The sequence below is a fragment of the Jaculus jaculus genome, chromosome 13 (genome assembly GCF_020740685.1).
Source record: "Jaculus jaculus isolate mJacJac1 chromosome 13, mJacJac1.mat.Y.cur, whole genome shotgun sequence".
Classification (NCBI taxonomy): Eukaryota; Metazoa; Chordata; class Mammalia; order Rodentia; family Dipodidae; genus Jaculus; species Jaculus jaculus.
In genome coordinates, this window is record NC_059114.1 from 19,710,820 (window position 1) to 19,730,210 (window position 19,391).

The window sequence follows — 19,391 nt, forward strand, 5'->3', positions numbered from 1 at the left end:
TAAAAAAAGTCTTGCCAGTAAATTTGTGTGTGTGAAGGTGTACGTACGTATGTATGTATGTATGTATGTATGTATGTATGTATGTATGTATGTATGTGCAGATGTGCACACCCTGTGCAAATGCATGCTTTCCTTTATCTTTTTTGTTTTTTTCTGAGGTAGGATTTTGCTGTACCTCATGCTGACCTGGAATTCAGTATGTAGTCTCCGGGTGGCCTCAAACTCCCTGCCACCCTGCTACCTCTGCTTCCCAAGTGCTGGGATTAAAGGTGTGTGTCACCATGCCCGGCTCTCCTTTTTCTTAAAGGGTTGTGCATGGCCTGGTGGGTTGGGGAGCTGTTCTCTGGTGCCATACGACACATGAGCTGTGCTGCCTCTTCTAGGGGCTCACCAGAGATGCTTCTGGTGTGGACATTTCTAAATGTTTTACTTTTAAAAATTAAACATTGTATTGTTGTCAAAAACCTCAACACCATACACAATTTTTGCCATATGCTAATGATTGTCAAATAAGCCTTGTACAGTATTGAAAATTAATGGAAGTGACTTTTAGTTCTCTTGTAAAATGAGAATGCCAATTCAAGTGACAACTAGCTAGTGCTTTTGAGATATATTATTTAAATCAAAATAATGGCTTTTGTTGATTTTTTTCATGTGTTACAAAAAAATTAGTGTAAGCCAGGTGTGGTGGCACACGCCTTTAATCTTGGCACTTAGGAGGCAGAGGTAGGGACATCACCATGAGTTGGAGGTCACTTTGAGACTACACAGTGAATTCCAGGTCATCCTGGGCTAGAGTGAAACACTGTTTAAAAAAAACAGAACAAGGGCTGGAGAGATGGGTTAGAGGTTAAGGCTCATGCCTACAAAGCCTAAGGACCCAGGTTTGATTCTCTAGGTCCCATGTAAATTAGATGCACATGGTGGCACAAGCATCTGGAGTTTGTTTGCAGTGGCTAGAGGCCCTGGCAAGCCCGTTCTCTCTTTTCCTCCCTTTCTCCCTCCCATCCTCCCTCCCTGTCTCAAATAAATAAATCTTATCAAAAACGAAAACTAACGACAACAGAAAAAGAAATAGTGTGGGTGGTAGGTGCAGAAGTGAGGGCTGTCCCTTAGGTAGCGCGTTCTTCTGTAGTGTAGAGGAGTCCAAAAACAACTGATGGTAGGTGGCATGTGTGGAGTGGATTTTTTTTTTTCAGTGTCATTGAAGCATTGAAGCAAGGTCATCAGTTGAGAGCTGAGGTGTCTCAGAGGTGTTGTGTAGGAGAATGGTTAAAGGATGTGGTGATGTGGTTGCTTTCTCTGTGATTGTAATGGTCCATGTAAGTGTTGCTTTTTCAGGGGTGCCTATTTCAGTTTGTTTCCTTTGTCGCTGTGTAGGTAACCTGGTAGAGACATAGGTTAGCTGTGTTTGTGTGTGTACATGCCTGTATCTTGTTGAAGAGAGGCTTCTAGTCTTCCATTTGAAATACCAGGTTCTGAGGAAATACTATCTTGACATTTCACATTTCGTTCCAGCTCACAAACATAAATATACTCTAGTTTAATTTTAACTTAGTTCACTTTGAAGAAATGTTTTATGACCTGTTTAGTTGCCAGTAAAGGCCTATTGGCTGGTGTGTGCAAGCGCAGCTTTACTAAAGAATAGTTTATTGTTTGAAGTTGGATTTAAGTGATGTGTGTTATGGGACTTCAAGGGAGTGCTGTTTAAGAAAGAACTCACCTTCAGATTCTTCAGGAAATGCTTACACATAAAAAGCAATGTGTTACATCGTGAGAAGAGTTGCTGCCGCTTTGGTTAGCCCTGCAGATACAAGGCTTAGTGAGGAGTGAGAATTGCTGGGAGAGGGAACGTCTATAGGAGGATGGTTCATCCTCTGGGCACCACTGACAGTGGAGCTGGCTTTCTTCCTGGGCTGTCCTTTGTAGTGCAGGATGTTTAGCCTCTACCACCATATGCCCCTAAGATAGTTACTTTGCCCCAAGCCTCACCAATGAACAGTATCCCTAGCATTTTCCAGATGACCCCTGGAGGTTATTGATGGGTTTGTTAATTCGTTAAGAGGCAGTTCCCTTGGTCCAGTAAAGTTCAGCATCTTGCATGTGGTATTCTGTTGTTTTACAAAATTATTTTGTACATATCTTTCTTTAGGCACAGTTACCTTGAACAAACCAAAACACATTCTCATTCTTTTAGGCTTGACTTTGGACATGTCTAATTAAATATATATGTAATCTCCCCTCCTGAAAAGTCTCCTGCCTGCCTTCTCTTAAGCCATTCATGGCCTTGTATCTTGTCCCCTCCCCTCCCACACCCTCCACTCTTAGATAACTTAAAGAGCATTAATCTTTCTGAGATGTGGGCAGCATCTTACAAGGTGCCCAGGTTGACCTGTTGGCTCATTTGGCCTGGTTGGCCAATTATAAGGCCTGCAGTGTCCACTGTTGAGTATCTTCACTGGTGATTTCTCTCTCTCCCATTGAACTACATGTAGAATGGCTTCTTCTAGCTTTCTGTCAGCTGGTCTACATGGAGGAGGCTATCAGTTCAGCTCCAGCAGAGTCTTCAGCAATAGGGTCTTAACCATCGATTCCAGGTGGGAAACCATAATGTTGAAGTTTGTTTCTGTAGGAGTTTTAAGGTTTATATATATTTGGAAGCAGAGATAGAAGAGAGTAGAACAGAGAATGGGCATGCCAGGGCCTCCAGCCACCGTAGAGAAACTCGACGCATGCGCCACCTTGTGCATTTGGCTTACGTGGGTACTGTAGAACCAAACCTGGGTCCTCAGGCTTTGCAGGCAAGCACTTTAACCACTAAGCCATCTCTCCAGCCCTAGGTTGTGTTTTTTTTTTAAAGATAGGATTTTTTAAAAATGAAAATTACATTGTAATTAAAACATTATACATTAAGTTATAATATATGTGTATGCATATTTTTAATCTCTTTACAAACCCAGTACAAAGTGTGTTTTTTAAACCACCATTTACCCTGAATGTTTCAAATATGGCAGAAAGTGCTCTCCAGAAAATATCATCCCTTTGAGTAAACATTTAATAATTTTGTCAATTTATATTGATTTTATAAAATACAGTTTTTTAGTTCCAGACATGAAAGTTAGTATTAATAGCCATTAGTTTAATCAGTGCATGTCAAACGGAAATGTTATCAATAAAATGTTTATAAAAATAAAAATCTTAACATTGCATTTCTATGTGAGAGTAACCCAGTGTCTTCCCAGTAACCCAGTATAAATGGCTATCATTTCATATTGTGCTCTGGGTCATCTCTGCACACCAAATACACAAAATAAGTTCTTTTAAGTGATGGTTCTTGCTTAAGTGCAACTATTATGGGGAAAACTGGACTTCTAAATCCTTAAGTTTTTATAATTGTATGTAACCAAAATAAATAAATTTTGTGTTATGTGTGCTGGCCTCTTGATTGGGATACTTTTATGAGGAAGTTGTATATGTCCTTGATGGGCTGCTTTAAATCTGCTCTCTCCCCATTTTCTTTGATCCAACAGAAGTTTAATCTGTCTTTCTTTGAGGAATCCTTTTCAGGCATAAAGACAAAATTGTATGTCTGTCTGCCCCCCCCTCTATTCATTCATTCATTCATTCATTCATTCATTCATTCATTTATTTATTTATTTATTTATTTATTTATTTATTTATTTATTTATTTATAGTTAGAACCATACTCTAGCCCAGGCTGGCCTTGAACTCACAGGGATCCTCCTACCTCTGCCTCTTGAGTGCTGGGAATAAGGTGGACAGTAATTTCAGTAGAGGTTCTCTACTGTCCAAATGCCCTTTTTGTTCTTTAACTTTTCTTTTGTTGACAACTTCCATCATTACAGGCAATAAACCCCTACATTTCCCTTCAAAAACCCACACTCTATTATATCCATTCACCGTCTCAATTACTTTTTTATTTTGATGTCATCATCTTTTCCTCATATTGTGAAGGTCTTCTGTAGGCACTGCATGGGCACGGATATTGAAGCCAGTTTGTATATGGAAGATTGCATTGTAAGCAGCCCTACCCTTCCTTTGCCTCTTACTTTCTTTCTGCCACCTCTTTTGCAAAGAATCCCGAGTCTTGGAAGATGTGATAAGATGTCTCAGTGCTGAGTATTCCTGTCATGGTTTCTCAGCATTATGGTGCCTTTTGGTTCATTTCAGTGTCACTACCATCTGAAAGAGAAGCTTCTCCAAGTAAAAGTGAGAGCAGCATTAATAACTGGGTATGAATGGTAAGAAAAGTGCTTATAGAGAAGCTTGGTGAACATGTCAGCAGTAGGCATTACACGCCTAGGGCCCATGATAGCCCCTGTTGTAGGCTTTTGACTAAGTATTCAGTACCCAGGCATGTAGTCCCTCCTGTGGAGCGGGCCTTCCGTCCAGTTAGAGTGGTTAGTTTCCCCTAGCATACCTGCCACCCATTGTTCCATTGGCTCATTTGACCTGGCTGGCCATACTTAAGGCTTGTGATGTCCACGCTGTTTATCACCGTTGATGACTTCTCTCCCAGGGCTGTATGTGGTCCAGCTTTTTTCAGCTTTATGTCAGCTGGTCCACAAGGTCAAGGTTTTTAGCTCAGCTCTCCCTTGATTTCTCAGTGACCTTGCAGCCCAAGCACATGGAGTCTTTAGCAGTAGGGTCTTATCATCTGTTTTTGGTGGGAAAACAAGAGCCTTGGCAATGGCCTGTAATATCCCTTCTGATCCATTTTTTTTTAAATTGTTGCAAACCCATCTTTAATCCTTATCATTTTAAAGCATAGTCTAGTTTTTTCCAAAAGACTTGTCTAGAATATTGTATGATTTTTGTGATAAATTCATTGGGTCATGTACAAAGAATTTTATTTTCATGATTGAAGTCACTGGATGAAAAATTGATCCCTTAAGTGTTCTTTGTACACCTTTTAACTTTGAATGAAATAGGGAATTTTTGTTGTGTTGTAATTTAGGTTGGCACCAGACAAAATAATAAAATCAGAAATAAATACAATCTTAAGTGCCTGGTGCAGTGTACAGTATGGGTGCCAGAGAAGTACTTTATTGTGAGGACAAGGTGATTGTCCTGAAGTTTTGTTTATTTTAATTTGAATTTTTTTGTTGAGGCTTGAGCCCAAGGAGCTTGCACACAATCAACTGTCATTTGAAGAGTAGAATAGAGTTGAAGTAGAATAAGTGACAGTATGATTGGCAGAAATGGTTGCAGTCTTTGTTGGCCGGTGACAGCAAATTTCAGGAGTGAAGGAAGGCCTTGCGGCTCTAGTGGAAAGGATGTTTGGGAGTGGCATCAGGTGAGCCTGATCTGAGGCTGGTGGGATTGAAGACCGTAGTCAAGGTACAGACGGCCTTCCTGGCATGATAAAGACATGGTCTGTATTTTAAGGACAGGAAGTGGGAGCAATGAGGTGGATGGGCTTGATGTACCCATGACAGTCCAGTGTGTGAGTCCAACCTTTGAATGTTGGAACACAGTGTTGTGATCTACAAAGTTTCACAACAGCTCTAGGGCCATGCAACTGAGTTACCAAAAAACTTGTAATGTTTTAATTAACTTTTCCATTTTGTGCTGGGGTTCATTCATAGCTACCTTTATACTGTCCACAGGATGCAGGTTGGACTTGCCTGGCATTGTGCAGATGGTGCCACATAAGGATGTGGCTCAAAGTAGACATAGGCACTCTGATCTGAATGTTTTTCCAGTATGCCAAAGAGATGAAGATTATCTCTCTTCTCTAAGTCTTTCCCCAGCCTGTGCAGCCCTGAGTGGTTGTCCCTCCTCCTCTTCTGAAAGACAGGGTCTAGCATGCTATTGTAGCAGGGGTATAAAGGTTGTTTCAGACTGAATTATAGTCCAAAAGCAGGATAGTAGTCTTTGTTAGTTTTATGCACTTGTGCAGGGTGTTTGTGCGCGTTTTTATATGTGAGGGCACGTATACATGCATGTAGAGGCCGAAAGTAATGCTATGTGTCTCCCTCCCTCAATCATTCTGTGCTTGGATTTTCAAGGTAGGGTTTTGATCTAGCCCAGGCTTACCTGGAATTCATTATGTAGTCTCAGTGTGGCCTCAAGCTCACGGTGATCCTCCCACCTCTGCCTCCTGAGTGCTGGTATTAAAGATACGCACCATCACGCCCGGCTCTTGATTAGATTTTTCTCCATATTTTTAGTTGGAACTTTAGTTTCATATGCTATGTTACATAGGTTTCGGATCTCATAAACAACAATTTTATTTTAGGTAGGATTTCACTCCAGCCCAGGTTGACCTGGAATTCACTGTGTAGTCTCCATGTGCCTCTATGTCCAGCAATAATCACTTATTTGTCTGTATGTGTGTGGGCACGTGTCATATTAGAGGATGACTTTGGGGTGCGCGTGTTCTGACTGCAATCAAATATAACATCCTCAAGCTTCAGAGTTTCTTCGTTCCATCTTCCATTGCTTATGTATACAACACCCTGGATTCAGTTTTACTGGGTACTGCGGAATGACTCTGAGGTGGCAGGCTTTGCAAGCAAGCACCTTTAACTATTGAGCCACCTCTCCAAGCCCCGTCTTACTATTTTTTTCCAGGTGAGGTCTTACTCTATCCCAGGCTGACCTAGAATTCACTAGGTAGTCTCAGGGTGGCCTCAAATTCATGGTGACCATCCTACCTCTGCCTCCTGTGTGCTGGGATTAAAGGTGTGCATCACCACTCCCGGCTCCCCATCTTCTTTTCTTTTCTTTTTTCTTTCTTTTTTTTTTTTTAATATTTTACTTGAGAGGGGGAGAGAAGCTGATAGAGAGAAAGACAGAATGGGCACACCAGAGCCTCTAGCCACTGCAAATGAATTCCAGATGCATGCACCTCCTGTGCATTTGGCATTCATGGGTCCTGGGGAATTGAACTTTGCTCCTTAGGCTTCGCAGGCAAATGCCTTAACTGCTAAGCCATTTCTCCACCCCACCATCTTATTTTTTGAGGCAGGATCTCTCCTTGAACCTTGAGCTCACTGATGCAGCTGGACTAGGTAGCCAGCAAGACCCTAAGTTTTCTTTTTCTTCTTTCCCAACACTGTCATTAATGGGCATGCCTTACTGCCCCTTGCTTTTACGTGGGTGTAAGGGATGTGAATTCCTGCTTGTGTTGCAAGCACTTTACTGACTCAGCCCTCTTCCCAGCTCTGAATGCTAACATTCTTAACTTTGCATTGTGATGTGCAGAAGACCAATTTTGAATAGCCGAGCTTTTGTTGGTTTCTCCAGCTTCACATTTTGCTAGTTATTACTTCAGCAATGGAAATTTTTTTTTAAAATATTTTTTAAATTTTATTTATTTATTTGAGAGTGACAGACACAGAGAGAAAGACAGGTAGAGGGAGAGAGAGAGAGAATGGGCGCGCCAGGGCTTCCAGCCTCTGCAAACGAACTCCAGACACGTGCGCCCCCTTGTGCATCTGGCTAACGTGGGACCTGGGGAACTGAGCCTCGAACCGGGGTCCTTAGGCTTCACAGGCAAGCGCTTAACCACTACGCCATCTCTCCAGCCCAGCAATGAAAATTTTTGACATGAACAAATGATTAAAAGAAACAAGACTTGGAATATTTGTTAATACTGAGAAGTTCTTAGATTTACGTGGTTTCAGTCACCTACATTTCCGGCATGTAACATTAACTCTGTACCTCATCTTTACCTTCTACTTCTTGATGCTGACTTTATAGACAGCAGTGGTCTTAAGAGAGAATGGTGAGAGGCACTGGTTTGCACTCTGTACCAGCAATCTGTGGCTGTGTGTACTGAAGCTGCAGCAGCCGGGTGCCCTTTCCTGGGGTAAGTGTGTTGAGTGTGGGAGATGATGCTGAGGCCTTCCTTCAGTAGCTAGCTGTCTGCAGTGTCTGTTCTTAAGTGTGCAACTCATGTCACACCATTTGCAAGTGTTTTCTTTTTCATGTTTCATTGCTGTATTAGTAAGTTTCCTTTATGTTGTTGGCTTTCTTTCCCACAGATAGTAGTTTGAGAAAAATTAGTTGTTCATAGGCAAGTGTGGACATCTCAGTAGTTAATGATTTGAAATCACTGAATACTTTAAAAATTGTTTATTTATTTAAGAAAGGGAGAGAGAAGAGAGTTTCTAGCCACTGCAAACGAACTCCAGACATATTTCTATAGGCTCAGCTTATATTAGCGAATATTGTATAATTTTTTTAAGAATATAATCGTGGCTCAGTTCTATTTAGAAGAACTTTACTAAGAAGGTTTGGAAAGATCAGTCCCTAAACCTTATACTTTTATCAGGCATTTAAAATTCTGCAAAATTTTATTTGCAAGTATCTGTGCATTCCTGTGTGTGTGCACACGTGTGTGTGTTTGGGGGCATGCTAGGGTCTTGCCTCTGCAAATGAACACCATATATACTCACCACTTTACATGGTTGCTGAGGAATTGAACCCCGGGCCGTTAGGCTTTACAAGCAAGTGTTTTATCCACTAAGCCATCTTCACAGCCCCACCTTCTACTATATATATGAAATTATTTGTGAACTTTTATTATATGGAGAGATTTAGGAACGTCTTGGGCTTGATTATTTAATGAGGTTATTTAAAATAGGTTATTGATTTCTAAATATCTCCTCCTCCTTTTGTATCTTAACCTGTTTTTGTTTTGTTTTAACAAGCATGTGAGGCAGTGTTGTTTATATTCTGTTAACTGAGAAGAAATAGCTTGCAAAAACAAACAACAGTTTTAGCATTGCCTCATGTCATAAAAAATAAAAAAAATTATATATTGTGTTAAAAAGGTCATGGTTCAGTGGTGTGTGGTGTTTGAATCCCAGCACCCTTGAGGCAAAAGTAGGCGGTTTGCCATGAGTTCAAGGTGACCCTGAGAATACTCAGTGAATTCCAGGTTAGCCTGGACTACAGTGAGATACTACCGTGAACTCCCCCACCAAAAAAAAAAAAAAAAAAAGTCTTGGCACAACACCTTTAATTCTAGCACTTGGAGGCATAGGTAGGTGGAGTACCATGAATGAATTCCAGGGGGTTGGAGGTAGGCTTTCACTCTAGCTCAGGCTGACTCATAGTGATCCTCTTACCTTGGCCTCCCAAGTGCTGGGAGTAAAGGTGTGCACCATCATGCCTGGCTGAACTTTTTTTTGTTGTTGTTGCATAGTTAATGAGAAAAAAACAGAAAGGAAGTTAATTGGCCCCAAAGTACAATTCATAAGGAATTACATGTACAAAATGAATGAAATTTATGCTAGGGGTATAGCTTGGGCAGTACATGCTTAGCCTTTACAAGGCCCTGGATTCAATCCACAGTAGTGGGGGTGGGGGAATCATCAAAGTAATGCATTTAGTGTTATTGCATAAATGAGTAATTTGGGAGTTAGAAAAGGTTTCTGAAATATGCTAATGGTCACATGTACTGACTTCGTGCTTTTCAAAATATTGATTAAACAATTTATAGGTCAAGTTGAAAGTATGTGATAGCATTGAACATTTTGTCTTTGAGTAAAAGAGCATAAAATGGCCTGAACCCTCAGTTGGAATCTACTGTGGTGGCATATGCCCATGTGGCCATGTCCACTCTGGTCCCCCCTTGGGAAGGTGGAGGGAGAGGATGCAATATGAGTGGCTGTATACATGCACACCCAGTTTGGATATAGATCTAATTGGCTTTTATTCATGATTAGTGGGTTGGGACCACCTCCATTTTCCACTACAGAATGAGAGCTCCCACTGTGTGGTAGAAGAACGGTGAGCCGTGTAAGAACACTGTGCCAGGAAATGGCACAGTGGGAAAAGGCTGCTTGACTGGCATCAGGCTTCTCCATGAAAGCAGACAGAGGTTCTTACTACCTTGACTCGTAGAGACTACAGCGTTGTGTTTTCAGGAAAGGCTATTCATTTTGACACTATCAGTTTCCTTACAGCTTGCTTGCTTATTTATTTATTTATTAGAGAGAGAGAGGGAGGGAGGTACAGAGAATGGGTATGTCAGGGCCTCTAGCCACTGCAGAGAAACTCCAGATGCATGTACAACCTTGTGTGGAGAGAGACATCCAAATCCACCTCCTTTTATTTTTTATTATTTTATTTCATTTATTTATTTTGGGATTTTTTCAAGGTAGGGTTTCACTCTAGCTCAGGCTTTCCTGGATTTTACTAGGTAGTCTCAGGGTGACTTCAGGTGGCCTTGAACTCATGGCAATCCTCCTATCTCTGCCTCCGGAGTGCTGGGATTAAAAGCTTGCACCACCATGCCTGGCTCCACCTCTTTTATCTTATTTATTTATTTATTTTTATTTCTATTAATCTGCTTGTCTGTGTATTCACCTATCCATCCACCCACCTGTCCACTCACTCTCCAGTCCATCTGAGAGAATGAGTATGCCAAGCCCTCCTGGCACTGCAGTGAGCTCCAGATGCATGCCATACTTTTGTGTACTGGAGATCCTACCCAGGCCACCAGATGTTCCTTGTATGTGTTTTTAACCACTGAGCCATCTCTACAACCCCCTTTCTCCATTTTATTCTGGTGGTTGTATCGTAGGTAGGATCTGCCTTAAACGTTTGCAAATGAATGGGCTGCAGAGATGGCTCTGCATTTAAGTGTGCACGAAGGACTGAATGGCCCAAGACTGCTTGAGTTCAAATCTCCAAAACTCATGTACACAGTTGTGTATGGCCTGGAACACCTGTAACCCCCATCCCATAGAAGGATTACTGGCGCCTGGGGAAAAGAGGGCTGGGGAGCCCAGCAAGCTCCAGGCTCAGTAAGATTCCAACTCAAACAAGAAGGGTCTTCTTAGGGTGATGGAGTGGGACACCCAGCTTTCTGCTTTGGCCACTTCTTGGAGCACATCTGGGGTGCCACAAGGACATAGACACATGCATGCACTACACACACGTACTCACCCAAATAAAGTTTACAAATCTCCTCTTACAGTCTCCTCCTACAGATGGGAGTTAGTGTCCAAAGAACATAAAGTGACCTTCAGTTTTATATTACCAGGTGGGATCTGGGTCTCCTCTGCTTTGCTCTGCATTGTTTGCTATGAGGCTGTGTCTATGATGGGGTGGCCATTGCTAATGTGTTTGGTGAGAACTGGTCGAGCCACTGCTACCCTGGCTCACATGTCTTAAGTCTGCTCATTCAGAAGTATTGACATGTATGGAGAGAAAGCAGAGCAGTTGAAGACAGTTAGTTACTAGTTTAAATTTACAGTTTTGGCATGATAAACACTTACTTGGGACTTCTAAAGTCCTTTTCATAAATTTAAAATTTTTGTTTAGAATGGATTTGAATTGGTAGTATGTTGATAGTTTGGACTATAAGATTATTGGAAATCTCAGGTAATTATTTCTCAGTTTTTATTATTTTTGTGTGTGAGTATAAGAGGTGAGTAATGTTCCTGGAGAAGGAGTGGAGTCTGAATAACCGATTCCATCTGGACAGAAGCATGCAGCTAGCCCGTCCGTGGACAAGGAGATGGAATCATGGAGGAATGTGTATAGTGGTCAGCACTGCACTGGCTATGTCTTTGTCAGGCTGCTTTGAAAGAGTGAGCAAGCTGTGCCACATTTCTGATTCTCTTTAAATCAGAAAGGTGAAAAAGCTGTTCTCTTGTGGAATTAAATCTATTATAGATGTACTTACATGTTCTATAAGTACTTCACCACACAATACCATCTTCCTAATTCTTTCCAGAAACTTAAATATACTCATTCAGTACTATAGGCTTCCTCAGGTTCCACCTTATAAAACACTGTATCAGTACTGGTATCTTAGTGCCTTTCCTTAACATATCCAAAATTAAAATGTTTTAAGTGGTAAATACACAGGTTTGAAAACTTAGAGGTGTCAAGAAATGAATTATAGGATTTTTTAAACAATGTCTGCTTACCTTCCTCGTCTGATTTTATGTAGCAGCAATGAGAGAGAAAATTGTTATTTCGGTCATAGTAGATTTAAAATAGAGTTCAAATCCATCCTGTTTTTTTTCCCCCCCATTTGGTTGAAATACATTCTGGCATGCTCTGGGCAGACAGCCAGTTCTAAAGTGCATGCTTCCATTGAAATGGCATTGTGATGTTTCCATAAGTGCTGAGATTGGGATCTTTGTAATCTTTGAGCCTCTCCTTTAACCCATGGTGTTTGATGATAAACAGGAGATAATTTAACATTTATGTTGGCATTCTTCTAAGTAAATTACATTGTTGTTACTTTTAAAATCTTGAAAAAGCTCAATGACAATCTTTTCATAGAAAATTATATTTTAAAATTGATTTTTAAACATTTTTTTGGAAACTTCCATACATATAGACATTATAACAAGATCATAATCCCCTTCCATCTCCCACCATCTCCTTTCCTCCTCCCAAACCTCCTTCCACTGACTCCCTTTATGACTAGTCTCTATTATTTTGAGCCCATAATTTTTTCCACTCTCTTGTGCAGGTCTTGGTTTAGCCAAAAGGAAAAGCTTCTGTCACTAAAAGTGAGAGTAGCGTTAATATATGGGCACATAAGCATGAATGTTCAGGAGGCATATGGTGGGCATACTGTATCCATCTCGGTAGACAGCAAATGGGAGTGGCTCCCCTCTAGGGTTTATGAACTCCCTAGTCATAGGCTTTTTTCCAGTGTTTTTTTTATTACTTATTTCTTTGAGAGAGAGAAAGAAAGAAAGAAAATGAATGAATGAATGACTATGGTTGTAGCTGCTGCAAACAAACTCCAGACTCATGTGCCACCTTGTGCATCTGGCTGATGTGGGTCCTGGGGAATCGAACCTGAGTCCTTTGGTGTTACAGACAAGTGCCTTAACCACTAAGCCATCTTTCCAGCCCCTGTCATAAACTTTTGACTAGGTTTTGAGTACCAGGTAGGAATTCCCTCCCATAGAGTGGGCCTCAAATCCAGTCAGAGAGCAGTTGGATGCCCCCTCCCCCCATAACAAATATGACACCATTGCACCAGTTGGCACATTAGATCTGACTGGCCTACCATAAATCTTGCAGGTTTCACTGGGGGAATTGAGCCTTGAGCCGGGGTCCTTAGGCTTCACGGGCAAGTGCTTAATCACTAAACCATCTCTCCAGCCCTTAAATTTTTTTTATTGACAACTTTCATACTTACAGACAATAATCCATGACAATTCCTTCCCCTAATCCACTTTCCTCTTCACAAATACACACTCGATCATAACCCCTTCCTCTCTCCATTAGTCTTGAGGAGTGCACCTGCCTTTCCAGCTAAATGAGCTGAAGCAAGATTGGGGATCAGTGGGTGGTAGATGTAGCAGCCAGATGGCACTCTCATCCTTATAGTACCTTTCTTAAAGATTTGGAATAAATCAAATGGGATTATTTATTTCTTTACCTTTCCCTTTGCCGTTTCTTTTCTTTTCTTTGGCTTTCTGAGGTAGGGGATCATGGTAGCTCAGGCTGACCTGGAATTCACTATGTAGTCTCAGAGTGGGCTCAAACTTTTGGCTATCCTCTTACCTCTGCCTCCCAAGTGCAGGGATTAAAGGTGTATAAGACCACGCCCCGGCTGGGGTCATATTTTTAAAGTGACTGTTATAGTAGATTCTCGAAGCTGTTAGTTGTTGATATAATTATCAAAATGCTAGTCACACAAACATTAATTCTGGGTTATTTCTTTGAGCTCTTTTTACTCCATGTCATCCTTAATGTATGCCATTTTGTGGGTGTGAGGTGCTCCTTCCTTTGTATTTCCAACCCCAAATCTCGGCGTGTTTTCATCCAGTGTATCATATTCTCCATCTTGTCTCTCTGTCTTACTCCTCCCTTGCCTCCCCTCCCCCTCCCTTCCCCTCCCCTCCCCTCTTCTCTCCCCTCCCCCTTCTTCTCTCCTCTCCTCCCCTCTCCTCCCTTTCCCCCTTCCCTCCCCTCTCTTCCCCTTCTGTCCCTTTTCTTCCCCTCCCCTATGGTTTGCTTGGAAATAAGTTCCCATTGCTTCTGTGGATACATCCTGTCACTGTCTGTTGAAAGGGGGATGTGAGTTTAAATATTGGGCTTTTCAGACAGAACAGTTTTGTTGTATTTGTATTCTGAAGGAATGTTCTTAAGCTAGAATTCTGGTAATGTCGAACTAAATGTCAAATGTTCCCCTCCAGCCCCTGTCCCTTCACCTCCCTCACTTTATGCCTTTGCCAGCTAGGTTTTCAGGTAAGTTCTGCTTTGGCTGCAGTATGTCAGATGATACACCTCCAGATTTCTTCTCTGAACTGTGCAGCTCTGACCGATGGGCTTGGGATCCTGTAACTCACACCTAACCTTCTCTCTCCCTGCTCCTTCCGTGGACTTCCCTTAACAGCATGCTCTGTAAACAGTTTTCTAATGCTGTCACTCATTTCTCTCCCCTGCATCATACTGACTAGCTTCCTAGCTTCTCTTCTGGCCCAATGCTTGTGCATTCAGGGCTCATTGTTAACACCATGTCTTTCAGAACACAGAGGGTGTTTTACTCTTTTTTGATGTCTGAAGAACATATAAAAGGTGTTTTGTGGTGTCATCCTAATTTGTTGGCACTGAAGGACTAGAGAGTGTGGGGAAACCCAGATTGGTGTACCTTTGTGTTTGTGTGGTCACTGTAGCATTAACCAGGGCTCTGGCCATCCCTGTGCTCTGGGAGTTGAGTCCTATGTAGGAGAGTCTTGTATTACTGATGGAATTGTGTATGGGACAGGCAGAGTTCCTTTAAGAGCTTGAGGAAGGCACAGCTTAACACAGCTGTCTAGGGCTGCAGTGCAGAATGATGTGTATATCATTTTGTCGTGTTTTCTCAGTGCAGTCAATGCTATGCTGGGTTGGGGGTGTGTCTGAACATATCCTCACATAGCTTATCTCTGGGGACATACCGTTATTAAGTCAATAATTATTGGTATAGTGAATATTACGAAATGTGAATCATAGGTTGGTTAATAAAAGGAGTGTTTAGGCATGGAAGTACTATGATGAAAAAATGTTTCTTTGATATTTATTTTAGTGGCAAGTGTTGAAGCTTTGCTATCTGGAATTTTAGGCTCTACTTGGCTTCAGTGATACAAGTCTAAAATATTAGAGCTCAAACAAGATGAAACTGCCCATGTTTCTCTTTCTGTCCTTCTGCAGAGCCTGAGGGCAAACAGCTGCCTTCTCATTAGGTAAGCTTTCATGGTGCCACCAATTTGGACCTGAGCTGGAGAGAGAGTGTAGTGGTTAAGGCACTTGCCTTTGAAGTTTAAAGACTCAGGTTCAATTCCCCAGTTACCCACATAAGCCAGATGCACAAGGGGACACATGCATCTGGAATTCCTTTGCAGTGGTGTGCCCAATCTCTCTCTACCTCTTTCTCTTAAAGGTAGGGAGGGAGGGAGGGGAAAACAAACAAAAAATATAGGGACTAGCAGTAATATTTATATTACTTATATGGGTGTGTGTGTGTGGGGGGGAATAGAACAACATGAAAGACCCAAAGCATATTGAAGGTGTGGGACATCCACTTCAGGAGTTAGCAGCATAGTCTTTGGAGCGAGACTTTGGATACTATACTTGCTTTCCTGGGTACTTAGCTACATGAGTTCTTTTTTGACCAGCTGCTGCACTTTATTTTCTTTATTTGCAAGTGGAGAATTAAAATCACAGTACTGCATTGAGTATAAGGATTGCCTGAGTTAACACATGGAAATAACTTAGCACAGCACTCAGCTCATAGAAAATTCAGTAAGTGTAAAAATGCTGTTAATGCCATCATTAAAGAGAATAATGTTTCAGGCAGCCAGGAGTACTGTTGTTAGATTTACTGGCCACTACATGTCCCCATTCCCCCCTCCTCATCAGACAGGACTCTTAATATGTCTGATAGGTCCTCTGTTTGCAATTTTCTTCCTTAAAAAAGTTATTTATGTTTATTTATTTATGAGGGAGAATGAATATGAGTGCACCAGGTCTTCTAGCCACTGCAAACAAACTTCAGCTCCATGTGCTAACTTGTTCATCTGTGGGAACTGGGAAATTGAACCTGGATCCTTAGGCTTTGCAGGCAAGTACCTTAATGCCTGAGTCATCTCTGCAGTCCCTATTTTCTAAATATTTATTTATATGTTTGTTTGTTTTCAAACAGAGAGAGAAGAGAGACAACAAGAATGGGCACACCAGGGACTCTAACCCCTTTAAACGAACTGCAGATTCACGCAATATCTTGTTCACCTGGCTTTATTTGGGTACTGGGGAATCAAACTCTGGTCTTTCTAGGCAAGTGCTTTAACCACTGAACTGCCTCCAGCCCTGAAGTCCCTATTTTCTGTTTTTTTTAGTGAAAGTTATTTGTGCCTTCTTTTTATGTGAATGGTGTTAACTTGGGAATGAAAAGGAACTTAAATTTTCAGTGTATTTATGGAGAAATACACCCCAAGCTCAAAAGGAAAAATGAAAATGGTTTATTCTCTTTGCATATTAAAGTTAGAAGAATTTTCTGTTTGGTTACAAAATTTGTTGTACTGATAGGAACACTTTAAATAGAAGCATATGTGTATGTATTTGTGTCCTGTCTGCTTTGTTCAAGAAGAGAGGAGTTGCTTGCTTGCTGTGCTGTGGGAATATTGGCTGTCATTTCCTCCAGAAGTATGAATTTAACTTGCTTTTGGTCTTTTGTGTTATATCACTCAAGCCTTCATTGTGTGTTGCAGCAACTGATTTTCTGTTGTTAATAGCATATTGCGTTATTGCTCTGGTTGAGATTGATTCATTCCTGTTTGCCTCTTTGGCAGTTGTTTGAGATGGTGGCAGTGATCCTTATGGTTGCAGTTTGTTTGGCTGCCAGTCTGCATGTGATGTGCATGGGTCCGTGCCAATGGAGTGCACTCTGCCCTCCTTTTCTCACATGTGGCTTGTAGCTACTTCTGTAGTCTCTGGGCCAATTGTAGGTTGTGAAGCCTCTGTTGTTATAGGGAAGTGGCTCCTCCCTTCTTGTGCTCCAGGGACCAGAGAAAGTCAAACTATTTAATCCGTTTAATAATGGTAGCGAACATTCTTTATGTAATTACTGTGTGATGTCACTGTCCTAATTATGTTACATACTAATTTAATCATTGAGAGGTCTTTGAGCATGTACTGTTGTCAGTATTTAACAAAGAACAACAAGACTTACCTATGCTCATATAGCACAGGTTTCACAGACTCCGAATGCTTGCCATTCTTTTAAACTTGTTTTATGAAAAATGCCAAATATAAAAGCCCTGTAGGGATTCTGGAGAGATTGCTCAGATTGCTTCCCGGTACAGGTTCAATTCCTCACCATGTAAACCCATGTAAAACTGGACACTCATTTGCAATAGGAAGAGACCCTGGTGTGTGTGCATGCTCTTGCTCATTCACACCCATAAAATGAATGCCCCTCTCCCTCTATTTTTCCTTTTTTTGGAAGTAGAGTTTCACTCTAGTCCAGGCTGTCCTGGATTCACTGTGTAATCTCAGGGTGGACTTGAACTCATGGTATTCTCTTACCTGTGCCTCTCTCCTGCTGGGATTAAGGGTGTGTGCTACCACGCCTGGCTGAGTTTTTTTGTTTGTTTGTTTTAAAGGAAAGCTCTTACCAGATACATTACACCACTCTATATACATTTTTTTAAAAATTTTTATTAAGATTTTCCATGATTACAAAATATATCCCATGGTAATTCCCTCCCTCCCCACCCCCACACTTTCCCATTTGAAATTCCATTCTCCATCATATTACCTCCCCATTACAATCATTGTAATTACATATATACAATATCAGCCTATTAAGTATCTATATACATTTTGCCTGCATTCAGCAGTTATTATTTTGCTACATTAAAAAAAATACTAATTTTAATTATTTGACAGAGATAGAGAGGGAGGGTAGGCAGGAGAGAATGGGTGTGCTAAGACCTTTAGCCACTGCAAACAAACTCCAGATGCATGTGCCACTTTGTGTAGCTGGCTTACGTGAGTCCTGGGGAATCAAACCTGGGTCCTTTGACTTTGCTGGCAAAGGTTTTTACTGCTAAGGCATCCCTCCAGCTCCAGTGTACATCTTTTAAAGAAGGGCATTTTCCTGTCATACATCTTTTTTTCTTTTGGTTTTTCGAGGTAGGGTCTCACTGTAGCCCAGGCTGACCTGGAATTCACTATGGAGTTTCAGTGTGGCCTCGAACTCACGGCAATCCTCCCACCTCTGCCTCCCGAGTGCTGGGATTAAAGGCGTGAGCCACCACGCCCGGCTTCCTGTCATACATCTTAATCAAGTGTCTCCATTTCAAGCATACAGCAGTACTCATGCCTTTCATTTAAAACAGCCCTTCTGTAGCCATCCCCACATTCAATTGATTTATTTAACATGGGGTGGAGTGGAGAGAAGAGAGAATGAGTGCGCCACAGCCTCCAACCACTGCACAGTAACTCCAGATGCATGCACCACATTGTGCATTTGGCTTACATGGGTCCTGGAGAATTGAATCTTGGTCCTTTGTATGCAAGTACCTTAACCACTAAGGCATCTCTCCAAGCCCCACTTCCCCCATATTATTGAGTATTTATTTATTTTGACAACGTCTCATGTAGCCCAAAGTGACCTAGAACTCCCAAAATAGCTAAGCTCCTGATCTTCGTGTCTCTTTCACCTCCTAAGTGTTGGGGTTATAAATTTTCACCCTGTTCATTGGATTTTAGAAATACTATATCTTGTATTTCCAAAATCCTGCCCATTATTTTACTCTGTCCCTAGGAGTCAAAGCAGGAGAGGTGGCAGAAGGGGTGGGGGGACACACAAGTAGGAATACCCAGGCACCATGTAAAGTATACCAAATTGTAGCTTATATCCTTTGAGTGGAAGCGATGTGCTTGAAGTGGAAACATTATCTGCAGAAAAATTTGACACTTTAATTGCCTGTCTCTAAGCAAAGCAACACTAAGAATAATGTCTTTTTATTATCTTTTGTTAGCAGGATATGAAACATTGCTGCTTTAAAGTTTGTTTAGAAACTGAAACAGCAATATAATTGTGCTATACCATAATTATATTAAAATAATTTCAGACTTTTCCAAAATTGCTTTCATGCAGTAGGTGTTTACTGAATAATGTTTACTCTTCTTAAGATTTAGGAGTTCATATGGTAGTCCTGTCTATAGGGGCGTTTCTTTTGTGTATAATTTTTTTTATTTTTATATTTTTATTAACATTTTCCATGATTATAAAAAAAATCCCATGGTAATTCCCTCCCTCCCCCCTGACACTTTCCCCTTTGAAATTCCATTCTCCATCATATTACCTCCCTATCTCAATCATTGTACTTACATATATACAATATCAACCTATTAAGTACCTTTTTTTAAGGTATGGACTTGTAGCC

The 19,391-nt window shown here is 41.2% G+C and overlaps 1 protein-coding gene across 3 annotated transcripts in view; it reads left to right on the forward strand.

Moving 5' to 3' along the window:
* Positions 1-19,391, forward strand: part of Med13l (mediator complex subunit 13L) — a 276,451-nt gene that overhangs the window by 84,205 nt on the left and 172,855 nt on the right. The gene's annotated exons all lie outside the window — the stretch shown is intronic.